At 39.8% G+C, this 24,006-nt stretch overlaps 1 long non-coding RNA gene across 1 annotated transcript in view; it reads left to right on the top strand.

The window, feature by feature from the left end:
- The window catches only part of LOC129486663 (uncharacterized), a 48,557-nt gene extending 26,550 nt beyond the window's left edge, over positions 1–22,007 (top strand). Inside the window, exon 5 of the long non-coding RNA XR_008659047.2 lies at positions 21,781–22,007. This is a non-coding gene — a long non-coding RNA (uncharacterized lncRNA). The remainder of the gene's footprint in view (positions 1–21,780) is intronic.
- Positions 22,008–24,006: the final 1,999 nt, after the last annotated feature.

The following is a 24,006-nucleotide window of genomic DNA, read 5'->3' as shown; positions in this document are numbered from 1 at the left end:
CACATTGTGCACATGTACCCTAAAACCCTAAAGTATAATAAAAAAAAAAAAAAAGAAAACTAAAAAAAAAAAAAAAAAAAAAAAACATGTCCCATAAATCTGGAGGCTAGCCGAGACCCTCAATGGGACCTCCTTGCCTGTCCACCCAAATAGCCCCACAAGCTACACTCAGCACCTGTTACATGGGCCCAGAAATATGTGTGTGGGGGGGGGGCAGGGGGTGGTGAGGGGATACTGCAGATCAGAGATCAGGAAAATGGTGAAAGGGTTTTGTCAGTATTTCCATGATGACAAAACCTTTTATCTTGGCCACAGCTGCCAAAACCCTTTCACCAGTTGGCTGTGGATTTTGTTTCCCAGCATTAGAAAGATGTAGCACAAATGCTATCAAGCCTCAGTAGTATCATCTCACCTTGAGTCTCCTTCTTCCCCTGCAGGCTTATCTGTACCCATCTACTTGGGATATTTCACATCAGCACACTAGTTCACATCTCCAAGCCCTTGTGTATAATGTCCCATCAGTCTGAAACACTTTCTATATCTGTCCATCTGGGAGAATGCCTATTGATCTTCAAAACCTTGCTAAGACAACACTTCTATGAACATTTTCCTAATTTACAATACCCTCCCCTTCCCCCGCACACATTTCTGTGTCCATTTAACAGGTGTTACTGGTGCCTCACTCATATCCCCTGGGACTACCCCGGAAACCATCTGGAGACCAAGTGAGCAATTCCTGTCCATGTCTATGGCTTCATTTCTCAAGCATTTCTGTCTTGACTTGAGGGCTTTCTGTGACCACAGGAGCATGTCATCTCTACATGGGTTAGGCAAAAGTGCCAGGGAGTTGATGTCTTAGAAGCAACTTTTAACCAATGAGGGACAGGAATTCATTGATAAACACCCCAGCTTCCTTGCTCCACAATGGGACAATTCCAAAGGCTGCCCTCCATGTGTCTCAGAGGGCTGTCAGTGAGACGAGCCCCAGTTGCCCACAGTGTTCACCTACTGATCAATACACTCCCGATTGGCTTCTCCTTCCTCACTGTTTCACTTTCTCACTCCCTCATTGTGCTTCCTTGGATGACCTCTCAAATAAATGAATGGCATCCACATCCCTATTTCAGGGTCTACTTTTGGGGGAAATCTGTACAAACATCCATGATCCTGTCATCACTCTGTGTTGTATCTGCTTCTGTGTGTCTAGAATAGCTCCTTTGAGGATAGGCACTATTTGTTACTCATTTTTATTTATCTCCAGTGCCTAAAACACAGTGGACTCTCTGTAAACGCTTATTGAAGTGAACCAAAGGGGAGACTGAGAAACTTAGGGGACCATCTACAGAAGACCTGTAGGGGTGAACCATTGAGCACAGGGATGAAGAGGAGAAAGAAGTTATTTAGAGAAACTGTTGTGAGGGAAAACCGGATTAATTAATGGGGATTGAATAACTCTCAGAAACAGCAATTAGAAAATGCATCTGCAGAGGAGAATTTGTCAAAGCAGACAATAGTGTGATAAATGAGTGAAAGGTGGACTGTGGAGTGGGATAGTGTCCACATTGGGATTTCAGTGCCCAAGGAGAGGGGATTTCCAGCTGAACCAAAGATGTAGACTGGACTAAACAGAGTCAGGGTGAAGGGGTGACTTGGCTTCTTCTGAGGACAAAACTCCTTGGGATGGTTGAGCCCCAGATTGATGTATCAAATGACACCAAGCTTTAGCCACTCAAGGCTTGCCACCTACTTGCATATACTTACTGCTTAGCACTGAATGCTAACGTGGTGGGGGAAAACCCACTATTAGTTGCTCTCTAAATGGCTAAGCATATGCTGGGCTGCAGACCCACTGTGAAGGAGTAGTGGAGACAAGATAGACGAGAAAGACTATGCTTTGAGACAATGTGCCCCAGGTTCCCCGAGGGAGGAAGCAGACAGCCCCAGGAGCAGAAGGCTGGGTGCCTTTCTGGATGCTGTACATTGTTTCATCACAATGCTACATCTTTCCTAATTTTTTCTCTTTGCGTCCTTCAATTTCTTCCATTTGTGATGATGTAATCCTAATGAAAAGCCTCAGCTGATGTGAATGGACAGGTGATGTGAAACACAGCATTCAATTCCACAAGTGTTTATTGACAGCCTACTAGGGCCAGGCCCTGCACCAAGGACTAAGCTTGAAGTGGGTAAACATAGAATCCTTGCCACTATTTGGTAGGACCGTATTTGTAATCCCGCTAAATATTCTATATCTATCTATCTATCTATCTATCTATCTATCTATCTATCTATCTATCTAATAGCACATTTTCCAGACGAGAAGGGCACTGTTAATTCCACAAAGGGGACAGGACAAGGGACAGCTTTAGAGGCAGAATGAGGTTTGAGCCAACTTTTGAAGCAAAGCAGGAATTTCTTCAGGAAGTGAAGACAGAGCAGGCATTCCAGATATTCATTCATTTGTTCATTTGGTCACTTTCTTTACTGGACATTTTTTGAGTTGCTATGGTGTGGCAGGTATTGGGGCAACAATAGTGAATGACAGTCCTGCCATTTAGGGAATGCAGAGTCCAGTGTTGGAAGCTGGCAGGAGCCAGGCCATGACCACACAGTGGGACAAGAACAACAATGAGTAGCTGGCATGATGTGTGTGGCCCTCTTTATGGCCCCACATGCTTCCAGCCTGGAAAACATTTGTAGGGGCGAGTAGAGGATGGTGTCCTAAGGGAGATGACATCCCAGCTGAGAACTAAAGGCTGGGTAGGCATTGTCCATGTGAGACTAAAGCAGAATATTCTAGGCAAAAGGGCCTTTTCATGCAAAGGCTGAGGAATGAAGAGGCCCATTTAGGAGGATAGTGAGAGATGAGGCTGGAGAGGTAAGCTGGGACGAGGTCATGAGGGCCGTTTGAAGGAATCTGGACTTTATTCCTATGGCAAGGGGAAATTATTAGAAGCCTTAAGCATGGGCATGCCATGTTCAGGCTTGCATTTTAGAAAGATCATTCTGGCTACTGAGTAGAGGATGGTTTGCAGGGAAGAAGGATGACCAGTTCGAAGGTGGCGGCAGTAATTCAGGTGAGAAATGATGAGGGCCTAGGAATGGGTGGTAACAGCAGGCAGGGATGGAAAGAAATGACCCAAGTAGAACATGCACACGCCCATAGGCACCAAAGAATGCAGTGGAGCTGAGAGATCCCACATAAGGTGGTCATAGCCCAGAGTAGAGAGCAGAAATGGATGGGAACCGAGGCTGGAGCCAAATGTTGGGACCTCCAATGCTACACTGAGAAGTTTGGAATTCACTCCAGAGGCAACAGTAAGCCATTGAAGGCTTGAAGGAAAAGAAGATTATAATTCCGATATCCCAAAAGGGTAGATTCGCAACAGAAGAAACAGTTGCCATTTTGGTTAATGTAACAGTCTAGATGCAAAACTTGAGCCAAGTTGTTGACTCTTTCTCAGCCTATCAGATGATATCTCTACCTCAACTGTAATGTGGACATAGTAGTCTTTAAAATGGGTAAAATGGGTAAAAATCTATTTTATAAGACTAAAGAGGATTATGAAGATTCATGAGTTAATATGTAAAATGATTAGGATCATGTCTGATACATAGTGTATTCATCAGAGTTCTCTGGAGACACAGAACCAACAGGCTATGTCTATACATGGTCTTGGCTCTATGGAGGCTGAAAACTCTCAAGAGGGACCATCTGCACACTGGAGACCTGGGAAAGTTGGTGGTGTCATTCCAAGGCCTAAAAGCTGGAGGGCAAGTGGTGTAGATTCCAGTCCAGACCTGAAGGCCTGAGAACCAACAGCACTATGTCTCAGCTCAAGCAGTCAGGCCAAGAGCATATTTGATCTTCCTCCTTTTTGTTCTATTCAGTCCCTCAACAGATGAGATGTGACCCACCCACATTAAGGAGGGCCATCTGCTTCACCAATTCAAATGCTCATCTCTTCTGCAAACACCCCCTAGATAGATACACCCTGGAATAATGTTTAACTGTGGCCCAGTCTGAGCATCCTGCGGCCCAGTCAAGTTGATGCATAAAATTAACCTTCACACATAGTAAACATTTGGTGTTTATTTATTATTTAGCTTTGTTTACTAATTGTCATGAGGATTAAATTAAATAGTGTATATAAAATTCTCAGCAGTGATGGTCCATACACATTAATCAATAAATAATAAGTATTGCTATTAGTTTTTTTACTTTGTTATTAGTGTTGAGGTTATGAAGTTGGGCTATGACCCTGGAAAGCCAGAGGAGTGAATCACGTCAGCAATGTCATGCTGAATATAAATCCTGATTTAAAAACACTTCCCAAAAATAAAAGAGAGAAAAGGGCTCTCTTTTCATTATATCAGGGCAGTTGGATGTAAGAAAGCTGGCGAATTTATTCTGAAATATTATGATAAGATTAAGAAAAATGGGCATATGGTGAGAATTATTTGTTAGGTTTCAAACATCTCAAATTCCTATATTTGAGTATCCTAAAAAAAATTTTATGCACAGACTGTATTGTCAGTACAAATATTTGCAAAAGTCAGTTACTTCATTCCAGACTAGATTCTTTTCATTATATGAAAGTTTCAGAGCTTGCCCTTTCTAGGTCAGTGAGACATAAAATTGGCTGACTTTTTTTCCTTTACCTATACACAGAAGGGTGTTTACCCTAAAAATCAAACAAAGCAGAAAATGTGCAGTATTTGAAATCTCTGGCTCCACACAGGGAGAGCCTCTGACAGCAGCTCTGCAGCCGGCCTTAGGAATTGCCACCATGCTGTGGAAGTCTGCACCTTCCAGAGTGGCGCAAGGACTGTGACCCAGGTTTTGGCATATTCCTCACCAAAGACCATGTTAGAGACACGAGCCAGGGTAAGCTCTCATCTCCTGCACAAAATATGCAAATGCACAAGAATGAGACCTTCTCTTGCCTTGTGTCAGAACAGCAGGAATTTTTACGAGACAGTTTTGAAGGCTATAGCTGGGCGCAGTGTTGAAAACCCCCCACAGGACCGATTGCAGAGTGAACACCCTGATCGAGATGGTGTCTTAAACTCCATGAACTTCCCCTGTGGGTAACAAAGCACTAAGTAATAGTTGTGCAACCCTGTGAGATTATTTTCCTTTCTACGCTCCCTGGTTACTCATGTTCTCTGTACACTTGAGAACAAAATGGTGACCGTTAGGCTGTGTTTACTCAGCAAGTGCTGGTGTCCTTAGGAGCATTTCTAGCCCAATAGTCTGTGATCTTTTGAGAGCTGGCTCCAAACTGGCCCCAGGAAGGATCTTATTACTTTTCCAAAACACTGGGAATCATCATTTGGACACAAAAGTTAGAAGCTACCTCAATCATCCAGTTAAAAGCAAATAGCTATGTGGTTAGGAAAGAGGTTGATTTCCCATTGCTCCCTCTGTATTGTGGTCTGTACAAGAACTTGGTACCACCTAAATCTATTGAGATCCATGCTGAGTAAATAGGATGAGTTTTTAAATATGTCAATTTTTTGACCCTAGACTTGTCAATGCAATATCAACCTCACATAACTTGATACTAAGATTATCTGGGGCCAGGTGTGGTGGCTCACGCCTGTAATCCCAGCACTTTGGAAGGCCAAGGCAGGAGGATCCCTTGAGCCCAGTAGTCCAAGACCAGCCTGGGCAACACAGTGAGACCCTGTCTCAATAATAAATAGATAGACAGATGATGATGATAGATGATAGATATAGATAGATAGATAGATAGATGATAGATAGATAGATAGATAGATGATAGATAATAGATAAATAGATGATAGATAATCTGGGTATATGCACTCTTGATTCCCCCCCCACTTTCTCTTTCTCTTCTGTTTTGGAAATGATGGTTTTGAATTTAAATGAGATAGAGGAAAGATGAGTGAGAACAAGACATTTGGAGTACCCACAACCAACGTGAAGTTTCTGAGTTCATATTCCCTCCTCATGCCCCATTCAGATTGATTCATGAGCACACAGAAGCCTGCTGACCATATCCATGGTGCATCTAAAACCACATTTGAATGCCATTTCTTGCTGTGGTTTTGTTTGTCTGTTTGAGACAGTGTCTTGCTCTGTCATTTAAGTTGGAGTGCAGTGGCACAATCACAGCTCACTGCAACCTCGAACTCCTGGACTCAAGAAATCCTCCTGCCCTAGCCTCCCAAAGAAGTAGCTAGGACTACAGGTGCATGCGATACCATGCCCAGCTAATTTTTGCACTTTTTGTAGAAACTGGTCTCACCATGTTGCCCAGGCTGATCTTGAACTCCTGGCCTCAAGTAATCCACCTGCCTAAGCCTCCCAAAGCACTGGGATTACAGGGTGAGCCATTGCATCTGGCCTGCTCTAATTTCTTTACATTTTGTTTCCTCAGTGATTTATGGACTGAGCCTCTCAGGGTGGCTTACAGGATTCAAGAGAAAGCAAACCTATGATTTAGTTAAGATATTGATTCTGTAGAGTAAATCAGACTGGCAATAAAAGAGAGGAAAAAAATGTAGGATGTTGTTGGTTGGTGAGGAGGAGTTGTGCTGTTGGACTTTATTGTGAGGATTCCATTGAAACATACTCCAGTGCACTGGCAGTGAGTTTTGTGTCAATTCTATTATCCCTCATCATGTAATTGTGGATAAGTAATTTAAATGGAGACATCTTCGGCTGGACAGAGAACGGTTTTTGGAGGCAGACAGATCTGAATTTAAATCCTGGCTCTCCTACTTAAATAGATAGTGATCTTGGGCAGGTTAATTACCCTCTCTGAGCCAGTTTCTTCATCAGTCAAATGGAGAGGGTAATCTTATCTCATACGTTTTATGAAGGATAAAAGAGATGATGTATGTGAAATGCCTTTCACTTCCTCCTGACTTCTTTTTCCAGCTTTGAAAGATCAATTATACCTACCATCTATTTGTCCAACAGCCTCTTGGGAAGATTAGTTATTGCCTAGAAACCAGCTTTAGAGAGTAAAATAAATTAGGTCACAAAATTATGGTGATTAAAAATTAAGTAGTGCGAATGCCCAGGGGCCTGAGGAGTGGGTGACTGTCCCCGTATTTTGTGAAATGCATTTTTATAGGGAAAGGTTGGAGGACAAGTAAGACGTGATTAAGAGTGATTTTTGTAGCACTTGCTTTCGGGTACTAGGTCAAATTTTCTGATTTCTAAGGCTTCACGATTATATGTGACAGCAGATATTCAAATACAGTGACTTTGGGGAAATGTGTCATAAAACACATATGTTACCAAGTTAAAATTTCTTATTTGGCATTGTTCCGTAAAGAATCCTTAATTATTTGATTCAATGATCTCTAGGTACCCAAGAAACAATATGTATGCATGTGCATTTAGAGAGAGAGAGAGCTCTGTTTGTATTGAATTTCACAAATGCCTTAAAATTAGATAAACTTTAAAAAAAATTCAAGTTACCTTTTCACAGACACAATTACAGGGGTACAAATGTTTTAGTAGAGTCCAAGAAATTTTGCAGAACTTTTCTTTCTCTTGTCATCAAGGACCAAGACTATAACAATTTTTCTTCTACTGAAGATTAATATTTCAAAGGATTTCTCTTCAAGGGTAAAGCTCACAGAAATATCAACTTCTAGGATAAAAGAGGATTCTTTTATTCCGAGGATAAAATGTGCATTCTTCATTATGCAGCAGGAAGCCTGGCTGCCTTGCAATGCTGTCCCCAGGGCCATGCCCAGGATAATCTCCACAGTGAGACTCTAGAATATGAAGTTCCAACATGGCTCCTGTTTATGCAAAATTTATTTTTCCTGAAAACTAGCAAAGTGCCAGGAACTTTGAAGATTTATAGAGTTTATAGTTCTCAAAATGCACGTATACTTCACAATTAAAGGCATACTATTAAATAACATTTTAGATCTTGTCCTTACTACTTCTTAGAAAGCTCCCTGATTTATCCATTTAACGAATGGATCAGTTGTTGCATAAAACTAACTTAAAATACAAAATTTTTCCAAGTTTACTAAGACCCTTAATTTTTAAGACCACTACATCATTTTGTTAACCTAAGTGAAAATTCTAGAAGGCTTGAGAACTCAGTGCTAACAAGCAAGTTTAAATCCTTCCTATTATCAAAAAGTGGCACACACCAGGCTTTTATACTTTAAACACGTTAAACTTTTTTTGTCTCATCTTCTTATTGTTTCAGTAGGTATACATCCTAGCACGTATCCAGTAAAAGTTATCTTCGTTAATAAAAATTCCACTTATCTAGCTGAAAAGTCCCTTGGGTGAAAGGCCAAACCCAATAAGATATTTCCATAATGGAAAAACAATGCCAATAGGATCAGCAGATCACAGAATTCGTGGTCTTAGACTTGACTTGCTGAAGCTCTACTCAAGTCAGTGTTCCTCAACATGCTTTAGCTCCACCACCAAGCATCTTTTTCGGAATATGACGTTCTTGCTTTCAAAGCCTCAATGCTGAGATTTACTGGGGAGTTGGGAGTTTGCATCTCAATGAAGGGGGGCCTCTATCATAACATAACAGTGTTGAGGAATGGGATTTGTCATCCCCTAGAGAGCCTTAATTATTTGGCTACAACATCATTTTTATTAACTGGAATGAAAACTCTGGATGTTTTTGAGAATTCAGTAGTAATCATGTAGGATATACTGACATCTGGTGGCATTGATTAAGCAAATCTTACAAATTAATAAGCAGTATCATAATTAAAATCATTTACTGAGTTGTTTTTAAATATTCATAAATCTTTTGGAGTTTTTCTAATTTCTGTTTTAAAAGACTTTCATGTTCCCCCTATAATATTTAACAGCTAGCCTAGTCCATTCATGTAAGCATTCGGTAAAAAGTTCTATTTTAACGCAAGAGTAATTAATCCTAGATTAATAACAATAGCTACAAACTGTTGACTAACTTAGGGCTCCAGTTTTAATAACATGGTCTAAACAATAATCAATTTTTCTGATTTTTAAAGAATTTGTTTTGTTTTCAAGGAACACTTTAACATGGAATAAATTTGATTCTTCTAGTTTCCTGCTTAAAAGCCAAGAATGGAGAGCTGCCTACAATAAAAATGGGGTGTGGTGTGTACAATTTCATGCTACTAAATCATTTGACTTTTCAAAAATACATCTAATCAAATCTAGGAGAGAATTACCACTGCCTTCTTATTAGCATGACTCCAGAGTTGTCCATCAAGAGAAGTAAAACAATAGTTTCCACCCTGCTTTTCAGAGTGAAAAATGAAGACAGATTTTTTGACTTGTCCAATGTCAGTGTCAAGTCCATGAATAGAATGCGGGAGTTGCTAAATCCTGGTTCTTGCCACCTTTTGATGTGTGTTTCCATTTAAGATGAGTGACATGTAGTGAGTTGTCATAGTTTTAAATAGATCTCTGTAAAGTCTGGCTTTTGCATCAAATTCTGGACTAAAATCATGTTTAAATTTTGCTTCCTCTCATCTTTTCCTGGTTTTGATTATTTTTTAAGAGTAGTTGATGGTCTCATGACACGAGCCTTCTCTTTTGTGTTTTGTGTTTCGTGTTTTGAATTTTATGTGAAATTGTGGGTTTGATCTTTGACCCCTGTTTACTCTAATACTGATTTGCCACTAATTTGATAGCAAGCCATAGGGATCTACTGTAAACATGCTGCTCACTTTACATAGCTCTGTTTGACTCTTAAGTGAAGAAATATGTGTGTGGAATATAATTGAGAGGCTCTTGCAGGAGTAATAAAAACCACATAAGTTTTCGACTTCCCAGGTAGCACTCAGACTAATATAATCACTTTCTGTGATGGAAGGACCTAGTAAATTGAGAGGAAGTCGTCAATGTAAACAGGTATAACCTAGCATTTAGTTTTAGGTTGGTCAATAAACTCATCCAGAAACATAGAAAAAAGGTATAGACCACGTAGCCCTGCCTAAGCTGCCTGGGGCTCTGAACTCAGAACTCTGATTACAGGTGTGGCCAGCATGGGAGGCCAGATCAGGCCTGAATCATTTCATGCCCTAATCCTCGAGGGTCAGGGCAACTGGGAAGGAAATCACAACACAGAGATGTGGTGGCGGGGGAGGGGGAACCATTGGCTGAGTGAGAGTGCAAAAAGAGGGCATCAGGTGGGCTTAGTCAAACCTGCACTGCAAGAGGCACCCAACCCGTGAGATGATGCATCCGTGAATTTATTTCCCATTGACCAGACCTTCCAAAAGCAAATATGTTTAGTCCACTTTTTCTTTTCTTTTTCTTTCTTTTTTTTTTTTTTTTTTGAGACGTAGTTTTGTTCTTGTTGCCCAGGCTGGAGTGCAATGGCGTGATCTCGGCTCACTGCAACCTCTGCCTCCCAGGTTCAAGCGATTCTCCTGCCTTCGCTTCCCAAGTAGCTGGGATTACAGGTGCCCACTACCAAGCCTGGCTAATTTTTTGCATTCTTAGTAGAGACAGTGCTTCACCAGGTCGTCCAGGCTGATCTCAAACTCTTGACCTCAGGTGATACACCCGCCTCAGCCTCCCAAAGTGCTGGGATTACAGGCATGAGCCACCACACCTGAGCAACTGTGTTTAGTTCTTAATCCCACAGCTGAAGAAATGAGAAGATCTTGGAGACTCTCCAAGGCAGGGTTTGCCTTGTCGCAGATGCACCTTTGGGCACAGGCCAGGGAAGTATAGAGCAGTGCTAGCCTTAGGAAGAGAGGATATGGCAAGTTTTGAGAGGAAAACACTGTCTTTCTCTTTCTCCCCATTAGGCCAAATGCCTGGGATTTGCTGGCCTGAGAAGGAAAAGGTACAAAAGGATCCTCTTGTCAATGCATATTCCAAGTCTTAATTTCTTGTGGGCGGGTTTATGTTATGCCCAGTTTAAGAGCAGTCAGCCCTTATGATTCTGGGCTTCAGCTAAACATGGAGCATCAGTTGTTGCCCTTGGAATACTTCGATTCAATAGAAAAGAATTTGCTATTAAAAACACATTTGTGGTATTCAACTGGTCTCTTTCAGTTTCATCTCATTTCTCTTAATCATATTCAGAGATTGCATGAGAATGAAATCATTTGTTTGTCCAACAAATGATTATTGAGGCCCTGCCTTCTTTATGCACTATGCAAGGCATCAAAGGAGAAAAGACATGTAGAGTACTTAGGTACTCCCTCAAAGAGCATGCATTTCTATTGGGGACATGGAACATACACACATGCAAAGTTCAAAAGTAATTCAAGAGTCTCACTGTGCAATACAAATATCCAGCAGACAGGAGATGCTGCAAAGCAGGTAGGACTGAGGAAAAGGAGTGGGGTCAATAAAAAAGAGTTCAGAGGAGAAGACGAGCACTAAAGACTGGAGTTTAGGAAAGGTTTGCTGGTATAGATGGCAATTGAACTAGAAGGGTGGCATTCCATGTAGAGAAGGGGAGACGTATTTTGAGAACAAATCTAACTTAGAGGAAAAAGACTCAGGGACATGTCGTATGGTGCAGGAGACACAAGTTCCAGCCCTGACTCAGTGGCTTGCTGCTGCATGACCTTTAACCAGTCTATTTCATTGGCTGTAACTGAGCTTATGTGTCTATAAAATGGGAACAGTAATGCCTCCCCTGACTTGCATGAGCAGTACGGTAAAGATCAGATGAGATAATAGGCATGAAAATGCTTTGTGATACCAGCATAAGAGACAGATTAAAGAATGCCTGAAATGCCAGTCTGGGTTTGACTTTAATCCTTTAAGTAATAAGAAGTTGCTGAAGATTTTTGAAGGAGGGAGTGAATGACATGATGAACAAGGTGTAAGGAACTGAATTCCCCTCTCCAACTCCCTCCTGCAGCCTGGCAATCAGTCTCTCTTTTCTGCTGACAATTCCTTGTGATGTAAATTCAACATCTCCTGTAGACGCTGGGAAGAAAATCCATCCCAGCCCTGAAGAAGAGCTGTGCACGCCTTGAAGTAATCATGCTATGTAAATCAAAGGCCTTGCTATAGCTCAGTCCTCCCATTCACTTAAGCATATCTATTGTTTCTGGAACTTCTTCCAATTTATTCACATTTAAAGATGCCTCATACTGTGTACAGAGCATTCTTGTACTGTATCACCAGAAAGCATCCTTGTTTTATGATGTGCTATCTTTGGCTAGGCAGCCTTAAAAATCATTAGCCCCCTCCCCATTTTGCTGATTTGCTGAATTCAAACACACTTCCAAGCCCCTATAATCTTTTAAATATTATCCTAACCTTTTGAAGTGAGTATGTTTCTGAATATATTTACTTTTTCTTATATTTGAATTTTACTTTAATGACTGAGCTACTAAATTTACAATATTACAGATACTACAGAGCTTAGTTTAGTGATTAATCATTTTGCTGCAACATGTTGGAAAACCATTAAATGTTCGAAACCTCCATTGAATGCAGTTATTTTTTTTAAAAAAAGAAAACATATCAAGCTTAGTTTTTTTTCCTTGTTTGAAGCAATTGAAAGGTTTAAAGAAAATTTAAAGGCAATATCTACTGTCCTTTTTAACCCCATAAGTGTTTCTAAGTTTTTTTTAATTCCTATTTGTCTAGGCCAATGAATGAATGAACGAATTGAAACAACTGGGTCTGGAACAATGTGTTTATATTATTCATCTAGTTCTGGAGCCAGCAAACTTTTCCATAAAGGGTAGGATAGTAAATATTCTCAGGTTTGTGGTCATATGATCTTTGTCCCAACGATCGACTCTGCCATTGTAGCATGAAGGCAGCCATAGGCAACTCAGAAATGATGGGTGGGGATATTCCAGTCAAATGTTATTTACAAAAATAAGCAGTGCTGTGAGAGAGTTTGGCTCTTGGGTTGGTCTAGTTACTTGTTTTCAAATGTTGATGTGCATCAGAATTACCTGGGCAACTTGTGAGAAAAAAAAAAAAAAAAAAAACTCAACCCCCAGATTCTGATGCCACAGATTTGAATTGGGGCTGGGGCTGGGGCTGGGGCTCCCCAGATGATTCTGATGGAACAAAATTTGAGAACCTCTGTTCTTTTTCCTCAAGAAATGCAGCTCCGAAGTCTTAATTTAGCTGCCAATATTTTGATAAGGGACTCATATAAGGCAGGTTTAGACAAGAGAATCAAAGCTGGACCAGTGAAGATGAGCATATTTTAAATGGAAAAAATAAAGCAATTTTTGCATTTATACAAATTTCAGGGCCCAGTAATTTTACTCTATTATTCTACCTAGCATTACTTTTTGTAGTCTAAATGGTGATATTTAAATAAATCATAAAACTATAGCAATAGCCAAATAATATTTTGGATTTTAATGTGTAAATTGAATTTAAATAATCTCAATTGATTTTAAAGGATTTATTAGCCTTCCAACCTGTAAAATAGTTTACTACTACTATTATTAAAATTACCATAACCCCAAAAAATTACTTAATAATAAGAGCTTTACAGCCCATAAAATCCTCCCATTGTTTTAGCATCACATCAGTTGATACTTTATAAATCTGGAATGAGACTTTTTCCAAAAGCTTGTTGAAAGCTACTCAGCAAAGCAATGAAAAAATAGAAAATATTTTTTTCCATATAGAAATTGAGAGGAGCATAGGTCCCACCCTGTACAAAAGCATTTCTCATACAAAGAAAAGACACTCAAATTATAAACAGATGGACAATCACATGGCAATCAATTAAAATATATCAGGTGAGGTCTGGTTCCAAATTTGAATTCCAGTTTTGTTGGCTAACCCCACGGTTTCCTTAACAGTGAGATGAGCTGCTACGTGGAACTGTAAGCTTCGGTCCTCTCTCTGTCCTCCCCTTCCTGGATGGCAGGGACGCAGACTGCTGCATAAGCAGAGAACTTGGCATCTAAGGAGACTTACATTAGTCCCGAGCCCATCCACCAGCTGGTGGTGATGGATGGAAGAGTGAACTACCGCCCTTCTTGGCTAGTGGATAAGTTTCCATTTGCTGCTCCTTTGTGATTCAACTCAAAGCTAATAATTTTTTATTATTTTCCTTCTTTTCTCTTAGCAGTATGCTGCCTGCCTGGCATACTGTACAAATGCAGACTAGGTTAAAAAAGTCAGAGCTCAATTCTTGAATTTTAACAGTGGATTGATGAATATATATGTACTTCATATAAACTGCCTCATTTCTCTGAACTTCAAATTTTGATAAATGGGAAAAATAACATTTTTTAATTTACTTAATGACAGAACAATAAACAGGTTAATCTTGGCTGGAAGGCATTTGGCCACTAGAACAGAGGAAATTCAATAATCTGATATTTTAAATTGTTTTTGTAAGTGATACGAAGTGGTTTTAAATATGTGGTTAATGATGCAAGACTTTAATGCCTATATAATTAAGAAATGATTTTTATATTTGCACTTGGCAAATATAAACTAACTTATGAATACATACTTAATAACTTAATAACATAGTAATGATCCTTGTATGTGTCCAAATCCTCTTAAGACCCAGAGCCCCACCTCCCAGTGAAGACATTTAGTACTCCCTGGTTTTTATTTTGAAAAGCTGCTAATCCTCAGCTTGTCCTCAATAATGTGAGTACTGGTGATCTCACCAGTTTCATTAGAAGCACAGTGAACCACACCAGGACCATTTCTGAAGCCACTGATAATGGCTAACAAAAAAATTCGCAGCAATGAATGAGTCTCTGTCACACACCAAAGCTATTGATCCTGTTCCAATATACGGTCAATAAAGCCCATTGTATTCTGGAACTGATTCTTGGAGGTAAAACTCGTAACTGTATTTTCCCAAAAGAGTGGAATAAAATGCCTTTATGTTTGCTTGGTTTAATTTTTTCCCAAAAGAACCAGCATCATGACCCAAGAATGTTGGTTTACTACCAAACTGATATTCTATCTTTAAAGTCACGATACTCTAAAACAGTTATATTCCTCCAGATTGTATTCCCTCAGTGTCTCGCTTCATTTTGAAATCAATCCCTGTACTTCTCTCCTATTGCATTCCAGGAAGATACACATTCATATCACATCTGATATATACCTCCCAAATTGCCATGTATGACTTTTGCTTTTCTTCTCTAAATTAAATAATGAACTGCTCATTTTTATTCAATACCTCCTACTTATAAAGTGAGGGAATTTTAACATGGTTGCTCAACTTTCTACATAAAGTGCTACTAACTTCCTTAAGAATAACCCAAGGAACATCTTGTTGAAAACTTTCAGAGTACATTTCTAAAATAAAAGTGAATAAAGTAAAATAAAGAACAACCTATTCATCCTACAGGAAGACTTTTTATATAAAAGTATGCTTTGTTCCTTCTTTTTCTTCTTACATCAAACATCATACCGTATATATATACCATAGCATATCAACATCTCAAATAAATATCTCAACATCTCAAATAAACAAGAAAACAGTTCAAAAACACTTTTTTCTCCAGATGAGGAATCATCGGTTTTTAAATCATGTATGCACCCTCCACTATCGTACCTGCCTAAATCCTATTAATCCTTCTATACCCTACTTGAGTTCTATCCACTTGATAGTGTTCTCTAATGTCCTCAAAACAGACAGTTATGCTCTTTCTGACCTGATATAATTCTTGCAGTATATTTCACCAGATTAGACTTCCAGTGTGCTCTAGTGGTTTCATATGTGTATTTTGTGGCTTGCCTAAAGTCATATAGCTAGTAAGCACTTATGAGGAAATGAAAATCCATAACTGCTGGCCCCAAATTCTATGATGTTTCTTTTCACATCTTGCATCCCTGAGCACTGTTGTCTGTTACTCTTTGCTCAGAAGATGAGAGTTTGTCCTTTCCCTAAAGGACTACAACTTCGTATAATAGTTCACGTGCTGCCAAATTACTTTGCCTCTGCAAGTTATATTTTTCTAAGTGGTTCTCCTGCTCCTTGGATTTCTCCTTCTGTCTCCTTCATGGGCTCCTGATCCTCTTACTGCTCTTTGGGCTTTGAAATCTCCCAAATGTAGCCTTAGTTACCTTTTTATTTCATGTGCTCTAAATCAGTGGCTTCATTTATACCCAAGAGTTTAACTCATGCCCTGCATGCTCTCAGCTTCCACTGCAATATATTCTGGTGCCTGGTGAACATCTCCCATACGTTTTAGAAAACGAACTCATCATTTTTCATGCATGACCTCCTCTTCCTAGCTTATCAATTTCAGCCACAATACATTCTCGGGAATCTTTTCTAACTTCTGCATCCCCAATCCAATCACTAGCTAATTCTTATGGATCTGTCCCCTCTTTTCCATTCCCACTGGCTTCTTCCTTATTAGGGACTCTTCAGCTCTTTTCTGAACAACTGTCATGGATAGCTAACTTTTTCTCACTTTCAACTGCCTCCCTCTGCCATTCCTTCCTTCACATCTCTTGAAGCCAGGGCGGTAAGTGAGGCCAAAGCAAAGGAGGCAGGACCAGGCAGGTACTTTGACCTTAAACACAGGTTTGATGTGGTTTGGCTGTGTCCTCACCCAAATCTTATCTTGAATTGTAGTTCCCAAAATTCCTACATGTTATGGGAGGGAACCAGTGGGAGATCACTGAATCATGGGGGCAGGGCTTTCCCATGCCATTCTCATAATAGTGAATAAGTCTCATGAGATCTGATGGTTTTTTAAAGGGAAGTTTTCTTGCACAAACTCTTCTTTTGTCTGCCACCATGTGAGACATCCTTTCACCTTCTGCCATGATTGTGAGATCTCTCAAGCCACATGGAACTGTAAGTCTATTAAACCTCTCTTTCTTTTGTAAATTGCCCAGTCTTGAGTATGTCTTTATCAGCAGCATGAAAATGGAATAATACAGTAAGTTGGTACTGGGAATGGGGTGCTGCTAAAAAGATACCCAAAAACGTGGAAGTGACTTTGGAACTGGGTAACAGGCAGAGGTTGGAACAGTTTGGAGGGCTCAGAAGACAGGAAAATGTGGGAAAGTTTGGAACTTCCTAGAGAATTGTTGAATGGCTTTACCCAAAATGCTGATAGCAATATGGACAATAAAGCCCAGGCTGAGGTAGTCTTAGATGGAAATGAGGAACTTGTTGGGAATTGGAGCAAAGGTGACTCTTGCTATGTTTTAGCAAAGAGACTGGTGGCATTTGCCCTTGCCCTAGAGATTTGTGAAACTTTGAACTTGATAGAGGTGATTTAGGGTATCTGGCAGAAGAAATTTCTAAGCAGCAAAGCATTCAAGAGGTGACTTGGGTGCTGTTAAAGGCATTCAGTTTTATAAGGGAAGCAGAACATAAAAGTTCAAAAAATTTGCAGCTTGATAATGCAATAGAAAAGGAAATCCCATTTTCTGAGGAGAAATTCAAGTTGGCTGCTGGAATTTGCATAGTAACAAGGAGCCAAATGTTAATCCCCAAGACAATGGGGAAAATGTCTATAGGGCATGTCAGAGGTCTTCACAGCAGCCCCTCCCATCACAGGCCTGGAGGCCCAGAAGGGAAAAATGGTTTCATGGCCTGGGCCCAGGGTCCTTGTGCTATGTGCAACCTAGGGACTTGGTGACTTGCATCCCAGCCGCTCCAGCCATGGCTAAAAGGGGCCAACATAGAGATTGGGCTGTGGCTTCAGAGGGTGGAAGCCCCAAGCCTTGGCAGCTTCCACGTGGTGTTGAGCCTGTGAGTGCACAGAAGTCAAGAACTAAGGTTTGGGTACCTCCACCTAGATTTCAGAGGACATACGGAAATGCTTGGATGCCCAGGCAGAAGTTTGCTACAGGGGTGGGGCCCTCATGGAGAACCTCTGCTAGGGCAGTGAAGAAGTGAAATGTGGGATCGGAGCCCTGACACAGAGTCCCCACTGGGGGACCACCTAGTGGAGCTGTGAGAAGAAAGCCACCATCCTCTAGACCCCAGAATGGTAGATCCACTGACAGCTTGTACTGTGCACCTGGAAAAGCCATAGGCACTCAATGCTAGCCCATGAAAACAGCTGGGAGGGAGGCTGTACCCTGAAAAGCCACAGGGGTGGAGCTGCCCAAGACCATGGGAACCCACCTTCTGCATCAGCATGACCTGCATGTGAGACATGGAGTCAAATGAGATTTGGCGCTTTAAGATTTGACTGCCTTGCTGGATTTTGGACTTGCATGGGGCCTGTAGCCCCTTTGTTGTGGCCAATTTCTCCCATTCGGAATGGCTACATTTACCCAATGCCTGTACACCCATTGTATCTAGGAAGTAACTAACTTTGCTTTTGATTTTACAGGTTCATAGGCGAAAGGACTTGCCTTGTCCCAGATGAGACTTTGGACTGTATACTTTTGAGTTAGTGCTGAAATGAGTTAAGACTTTGGGGGACTGTTGGGAAGGCATGATTGGTTTTGAAATGTGAGGATATGAGATTTGGGAGGGGCTGCAGTGAAATGATATGGTTAGGCTGTGTCCCCACCTAAATCTCATCTTGAATTGTAGCCCCCACAATTCCTCTATGTGTTGTGGGAGGGACCTGGTGGGAGGTATTTGAATCATGGGGGCGGAGCTTTCCCACGCTATTCTTGTGATAGTGAATAAGGCTCATGAGATCTGATGGTTTTATAATAGGGAAGTTTCCCTGTACAAGCTCATCTCTTGTCTGCCATTATGTGAGATGTGCCTTTCACCTTCTGCCATGATTGTGAGGCCTCCCCAGCCACATGGAACTGTAATTCCATTAAACTTCTTTCTTTCGTAAATTGCCCAGTCTCGGATATGTCTTTATCAGCAGTGTGAAAACGAACTAATATAAGGGGGTGCAAGGATCAAGGCTTTTTAAAAAAGAGATTAAAAAAATAGCAGGAGAGATAGGGGGGTGTGGAGAGAGAGAGAGAGAAGGAGAGAGAGAGAGAGAGAGATCCTGAGAGCCAACTAAGACAAGCAGGGAGTGATCAAACACTCAAGAGGGAAAAGAAGACATGCATTTATCTCAGATATTCTACTTTCTTACTGCCTCTCTGCTTATATTATCACCAACAAAAAGTAATACTTAACTTTAAAGCAGGAAACCAAAATCGATACTCATTTTATTCTGATTTTTACAGTTAGTTGGATCTGAGTAATGATTCTCAAAGGATTGGCAGAGTAGGAAATTAGGGCAGTATCAAATAGAACTCATGGATGGAGCTGGAGGCCATTATCCTCAGCAAATTAACACAGGAACAGAAAACCAAACACTGCATGTTCTCATTTATGAGTGTGAGGTGAACGAGACCACACAGACACAGGGAGAGGAACAACACACACTGGAGCCTGGGAGAGGGGGATTAAAAATAATTAAAAGAAAAAAACAAATAGGATATAAACCTAGATCCTGAAAAAGTACTAAGGTGGTTTTTGTTTGTTTGTTTTGTTTTGTTTTGTTTGTTTTTAAATGAGAGTAATAATTACTATGGTACCAGCCTCAACACAGCCTCCTTAGTAAGGGTTGATTGTGTGTATTTATCCAACAATGCTGAAGAAAAAGTGTCAGGTTTTAAAAACCCCGGGCAAACAGGTAGACTTTCTAGAGAAAATAAAATCAAAGACGTATTTCACGTAATAATATACACATTGCATTCTTGAAACTAAGTATTTCTCATTTGACCCACACCCTAAAATCATTTGCAAATGAATCAAGAAATGGCGGAATGGGCAACCGTTAAAGAGTCCTGGTTACCTCTAGTTTTAAACCAAAGGTAATCAGCCCTTAGGAGGGTTTATAGTAAGCTTATCAAACCGTGGCCTGCGAGCCACATGCAGCCCAGGATGGCTTTGAATGCAGCCTCTCACAAATTGGTAAACTTTCTTAAAACATTACGAGATTTTTTTTAAGCTCATCAGCTTCATTAGTGCTAGCGTATTTTTTGTGTGGCCCAAGACAATTCTTAATGTGTCTCAGGGAAGCCAAAAGATTGGGCACCCATGGTTTATACATTACAAAATAAAAGCATCTTTATTTAGAGCAGGTTTTTTTTCTTTTTTCTTTTTTTTCTTTTTTAACCAACTGTGGTTTCCAACCCATTGGTGAATTGTGAAATCAATTTAGTGGGTCATGACAAATTTTTGTTAAATAAATGAAATAGAATAAAAAATTTTAAAATATAAGCATGTATTACAAATTTTAAGGGTATTATTTCATGAAACTTTTATTTCAGTAAATATATCTGTATGTGTATATTTCCTTAATGTAAGAAATGTTTCTTCTTGTGTATTACAGTCAAACCAAATGAGAAACTGATTTAAGGCAGTATAACAGGCTTCCTGCTGCTTAAAGCCACACATTTTATCAAATTAGACTGTCTTACATTGTTTCTACCTATAGCTGAAATCACTTATTTAAAAGGATACCCTGTGTATTAGTCCGTTTTCACACTGCTGTAAGGAACTGCCTGAGACTGGGTAATTTATGAAGGAAAGAAAAAGGAAAGACTCACAGTTCAGCATGACTGAGGAGACCTCAGGAAACTTACAATCATGATGGAAGGCAAAGGTGAAGCAAGGCACCTTCTGCACAAGGCAGCAGGAAGGAAAAAGAATGCAGGAAGAGCTACCACACATACAAAACCATCAGATCTCATGAGAACTCACTATCACAAGAGCAGCATGGAGGAAACTGCCCTCCTTGATTCAGTTACCTCCATCTGGTCTCTCCCTTGACCAGATGGCCAAGATGGTAGGGATTACAGGAATTACAGGGATTACAATTCAAGATGAGTTTGAGTGGGGACACAGCCAAACCATGTCACCCTGCCTCTCTCCTCTGCCCTACCTTCAGGGCATTTCTTATGCCAGTGATTCTCAAAGTGTCCATGGATCCTTGGACATCCCTGAGACCCTTTCAAGGGAGTCAACAGTTTCAATACTATTTTCATTATGAGGTGGGGCTATTGTTTGCTTTTTCACTGTGCTGAAACTAGCATTGGTAGAGCAATGGCAAAATGAGTAAAACTGCTGGGTAAAATGGGTAGAACTCATCATTCCTGTGGCAGTGGCACCAAATTGTACTGGCAGTCTGTGAATTGTCACTACCACATACTCACAGATTTTTCTTAAAGCACTGATTCACTTAACAATGACCTTGATAAAGCCGTGAAAAGTATTCATTGTATTAAATGTTGGTGCTTGTGCACATACTGTTTTAATATTCTGTGTGAGGAAATGAGAAGTTCTCATAAATACTTTGATGCATACCGATTACAATGGTTGACTCAAGTAAAATCGTGTGTGTGATTATTTGAGTTGTGAGCTGAACTAGTTGCTTTTTAATGGAATTCCATTTTTACTCAAAAACAAACTATGGTAATTCAGATGTGAGGATTTGGCAGACATTTTCCCTAAAATGAACAAAGTGAGACTATCACTTCAAGCAAAACAACTGAAAGTACTTATTGCCAATAATAAAATTCCAGCTTTCAAGCAAAAATGAGAATTTCTAAAAAAGTTGACAGCATAAAAATACTTAAAGGATTTATGATAAAATCCATGGTGATATTAATGAAAGTGATTATTTGATACTGTATAATGAAATGTGTCAACATCAGGAAGATCTACATAACTCAGGGAATCAATGTTTTCCAAATGACCAATGCATAATGCCAACACATGAGAGACCAATGGATTTTAATGCAATGAAGGACAAAAAGTCATTGATATGGTTTCAGAATCTACCAATTCTACCAGATTTAGGAGATCATCCTCGAAGAAACTATCACTTGTTGAGTGTTGATGTCAAATCTAAAAAACAATCCACAATTATCTAAAAAGGGTATTAAAATACTCTTCTCTTTTCCAGTTACAGATTTGTGTGAAGCCCAACTTTCTTCATCTACTTCAACCAAAACAATGTATCATATCAGATTGGGTGCAGAAGCAGCTATGGAACCACAGCTGTTTTCTATTAAGCCAGACATTAAAGCAACTTATAAAAATGTGAAACGATGCCACTCTTCTCACTAATATTTTCATTGAAAGTATCTTATTTATATTATTATATAATGGGCTTATTTTAATAAAGAAATAAATTCTTAAAATTTTTCTTAACTTTAATTTCTAATACAATAAACATTAGCTATTAATATAACCCACGTAAACAAAAGCTCTTTGGAGTCCTCAATAATTGTTAAAGAGTATTCATGGGTCCTTAGACCAAAATGTTTGAAAATCACTTTCCTTGACCTTGGTTTGATTCCTTTCTAAAAAATCACCATGTCTAAAAATATGAACTACATAGTTGAACCTGTAAGTCAACAATCAACTGTACTGTTTAAGAAAATCTTACTAACAGATATGGATTGGGGGTTTTTTGAAGCCACTCTGGGTTAAAAAAAAAAATGAATTTCTTAACTAAAGACTATTTAACGTATATGTCATATAGTAGGCAAGAATGACCTAGGGCCCAAAAAGGACCCTCAATGTTTTCTCCCCTGCTGATCTTGATTTTAAAATGTTCACTTCTAGTTACTCTACTGTCAAGATGGATGTAATGTACAAACATAACCTTTATTCATCAATAGAGAACACAATTCTAATCTGACACTTTAAATACGTCATCCAGCCTGAGAAGTGCAACACACATGATGCAAAATGCCTACCATCAAGAGCTCTTCTTGAAATGTCAGTGTGCGAGCCCATGAACCCATGCCCCCAGAACATTCCGGAGCAGGCATCATCCTGCAGTGAAGGCCGTATGAACGCAACATGACTCAATTACATTCATCACACTGAAAATCAAATTCTATGCCAATGATACATGGCACTTGGAGCTTATTTTACAAACATTAAATAATTAATCTGCAAAACATCCCTGAGAGGCAAGACATAATGATATATGAGCTGACAACCTAATTATGTCTAATTATTCCTATTTCCCCCTTCCAAGGGTTTTTTATTGCTAGTTCAGAGAAGTGGGCCTGCTATGTTCTTAAATCAGATGTGGAAATCAATTATCTCTTATTCCATCCAGAATTCTCTTGCTACAAGAGAATTCTGTAGCATTCACCTTTCTTTGTGGAACAGATCAACCTGTACCATTTTTCTCTGGAATCGTTTATAGAAGCTTGAAAGCACCCAAACTTTAATTTAGTGTTGAACTCACAATTCTACCTCTTAAACTACATTCTTTGCTCCTTTTTCACCTCCAAATAATTTTATTATCCTCAATTGCTTTGACTAAATTTGCTCTGCTGTCCTCTTTTTTTCTATAGCGTCTTTCTGCTGGAAGCATACTCACAGGCACGGGCCCTATTATTCATGCAGTTCCTTTTCCCCAAATTTTGTAATCAGAAGGTCAAAGTTGCCTTCTCTGTGTCTCTGTTGTCTCCCTCTTTTGAGACCTTCTTAGCTTTCCTCAGGCTCTCTGAATTCCCTCATTTCTCATTCCATTTAAAATTCAGACAATTTTGTTTCATCTGAGAATTCCACTTTGGCTTCCAAATTTTCTCCTCGGCAGCAAGGTGGGCCTTGAAAGTGAATGGCCCCTATGTTTAAAAACATTTCTAGGCCAGACACTGTGGCTTACACCTGTAATCCCAGCACTTTGGGAGGCCAAGGCAGATGGATCATCTGAGGTCAGGAGATCGAGACCAGCCTGGGCAACATGGTGAAACCCCGTCTCTACTAAAAATACAAAAATTAGCCAGGCACAATGGCACATGTCTGTAATCCCAGCTACTCGGGAGGCTGAGACAGGAGAATCTCTTGAGCCCAGGAGGTGCAGGTTGCAGTGAGCTGAGATTGCGCCATTGCACTCCAGCCTGGGTGACAGAGTGTGACTCTGTCTCAAACAAAACAAAACAAAACAAAAAACACTGCTAGAAGATGTATTGTTAAAAGAGATGTCACCATTTGTGGAAAAAAAGATATAATTATGTTTTAAAATGCATCAATTATCTCAGAAATTAAAAATAAGTAACAATTCTTATAAGAACCATATTAGAATTCTCCAAAGAAACAGAACTAATAGGACGTGCGTACACACACACACACACACGGAGAGAAAGAGAAAGAGAAGGAGGGTTAT

The sequence above is a fragment of the Symphalangus syndactylus genome, chromosome 7 (assembly GCF_028878055.3).
Source record: "Symphalangus syndactylus isolate Jambi chromosome 7, NHGRI_mSymSyn1-v2.1_pri, whole genome shotgun sequence".
Classification (NCBI taxonomy): Eukaryota; Metazoa; Chordata; class Mammalia; order Primates; family Hylobatidae; genus Symphalangus; species Symphalangus syndactylus.
Note: the sequence above shows the minus strand (reverse complement) of the source record. Positions and strands in the feature narration are given on the sequence as shown.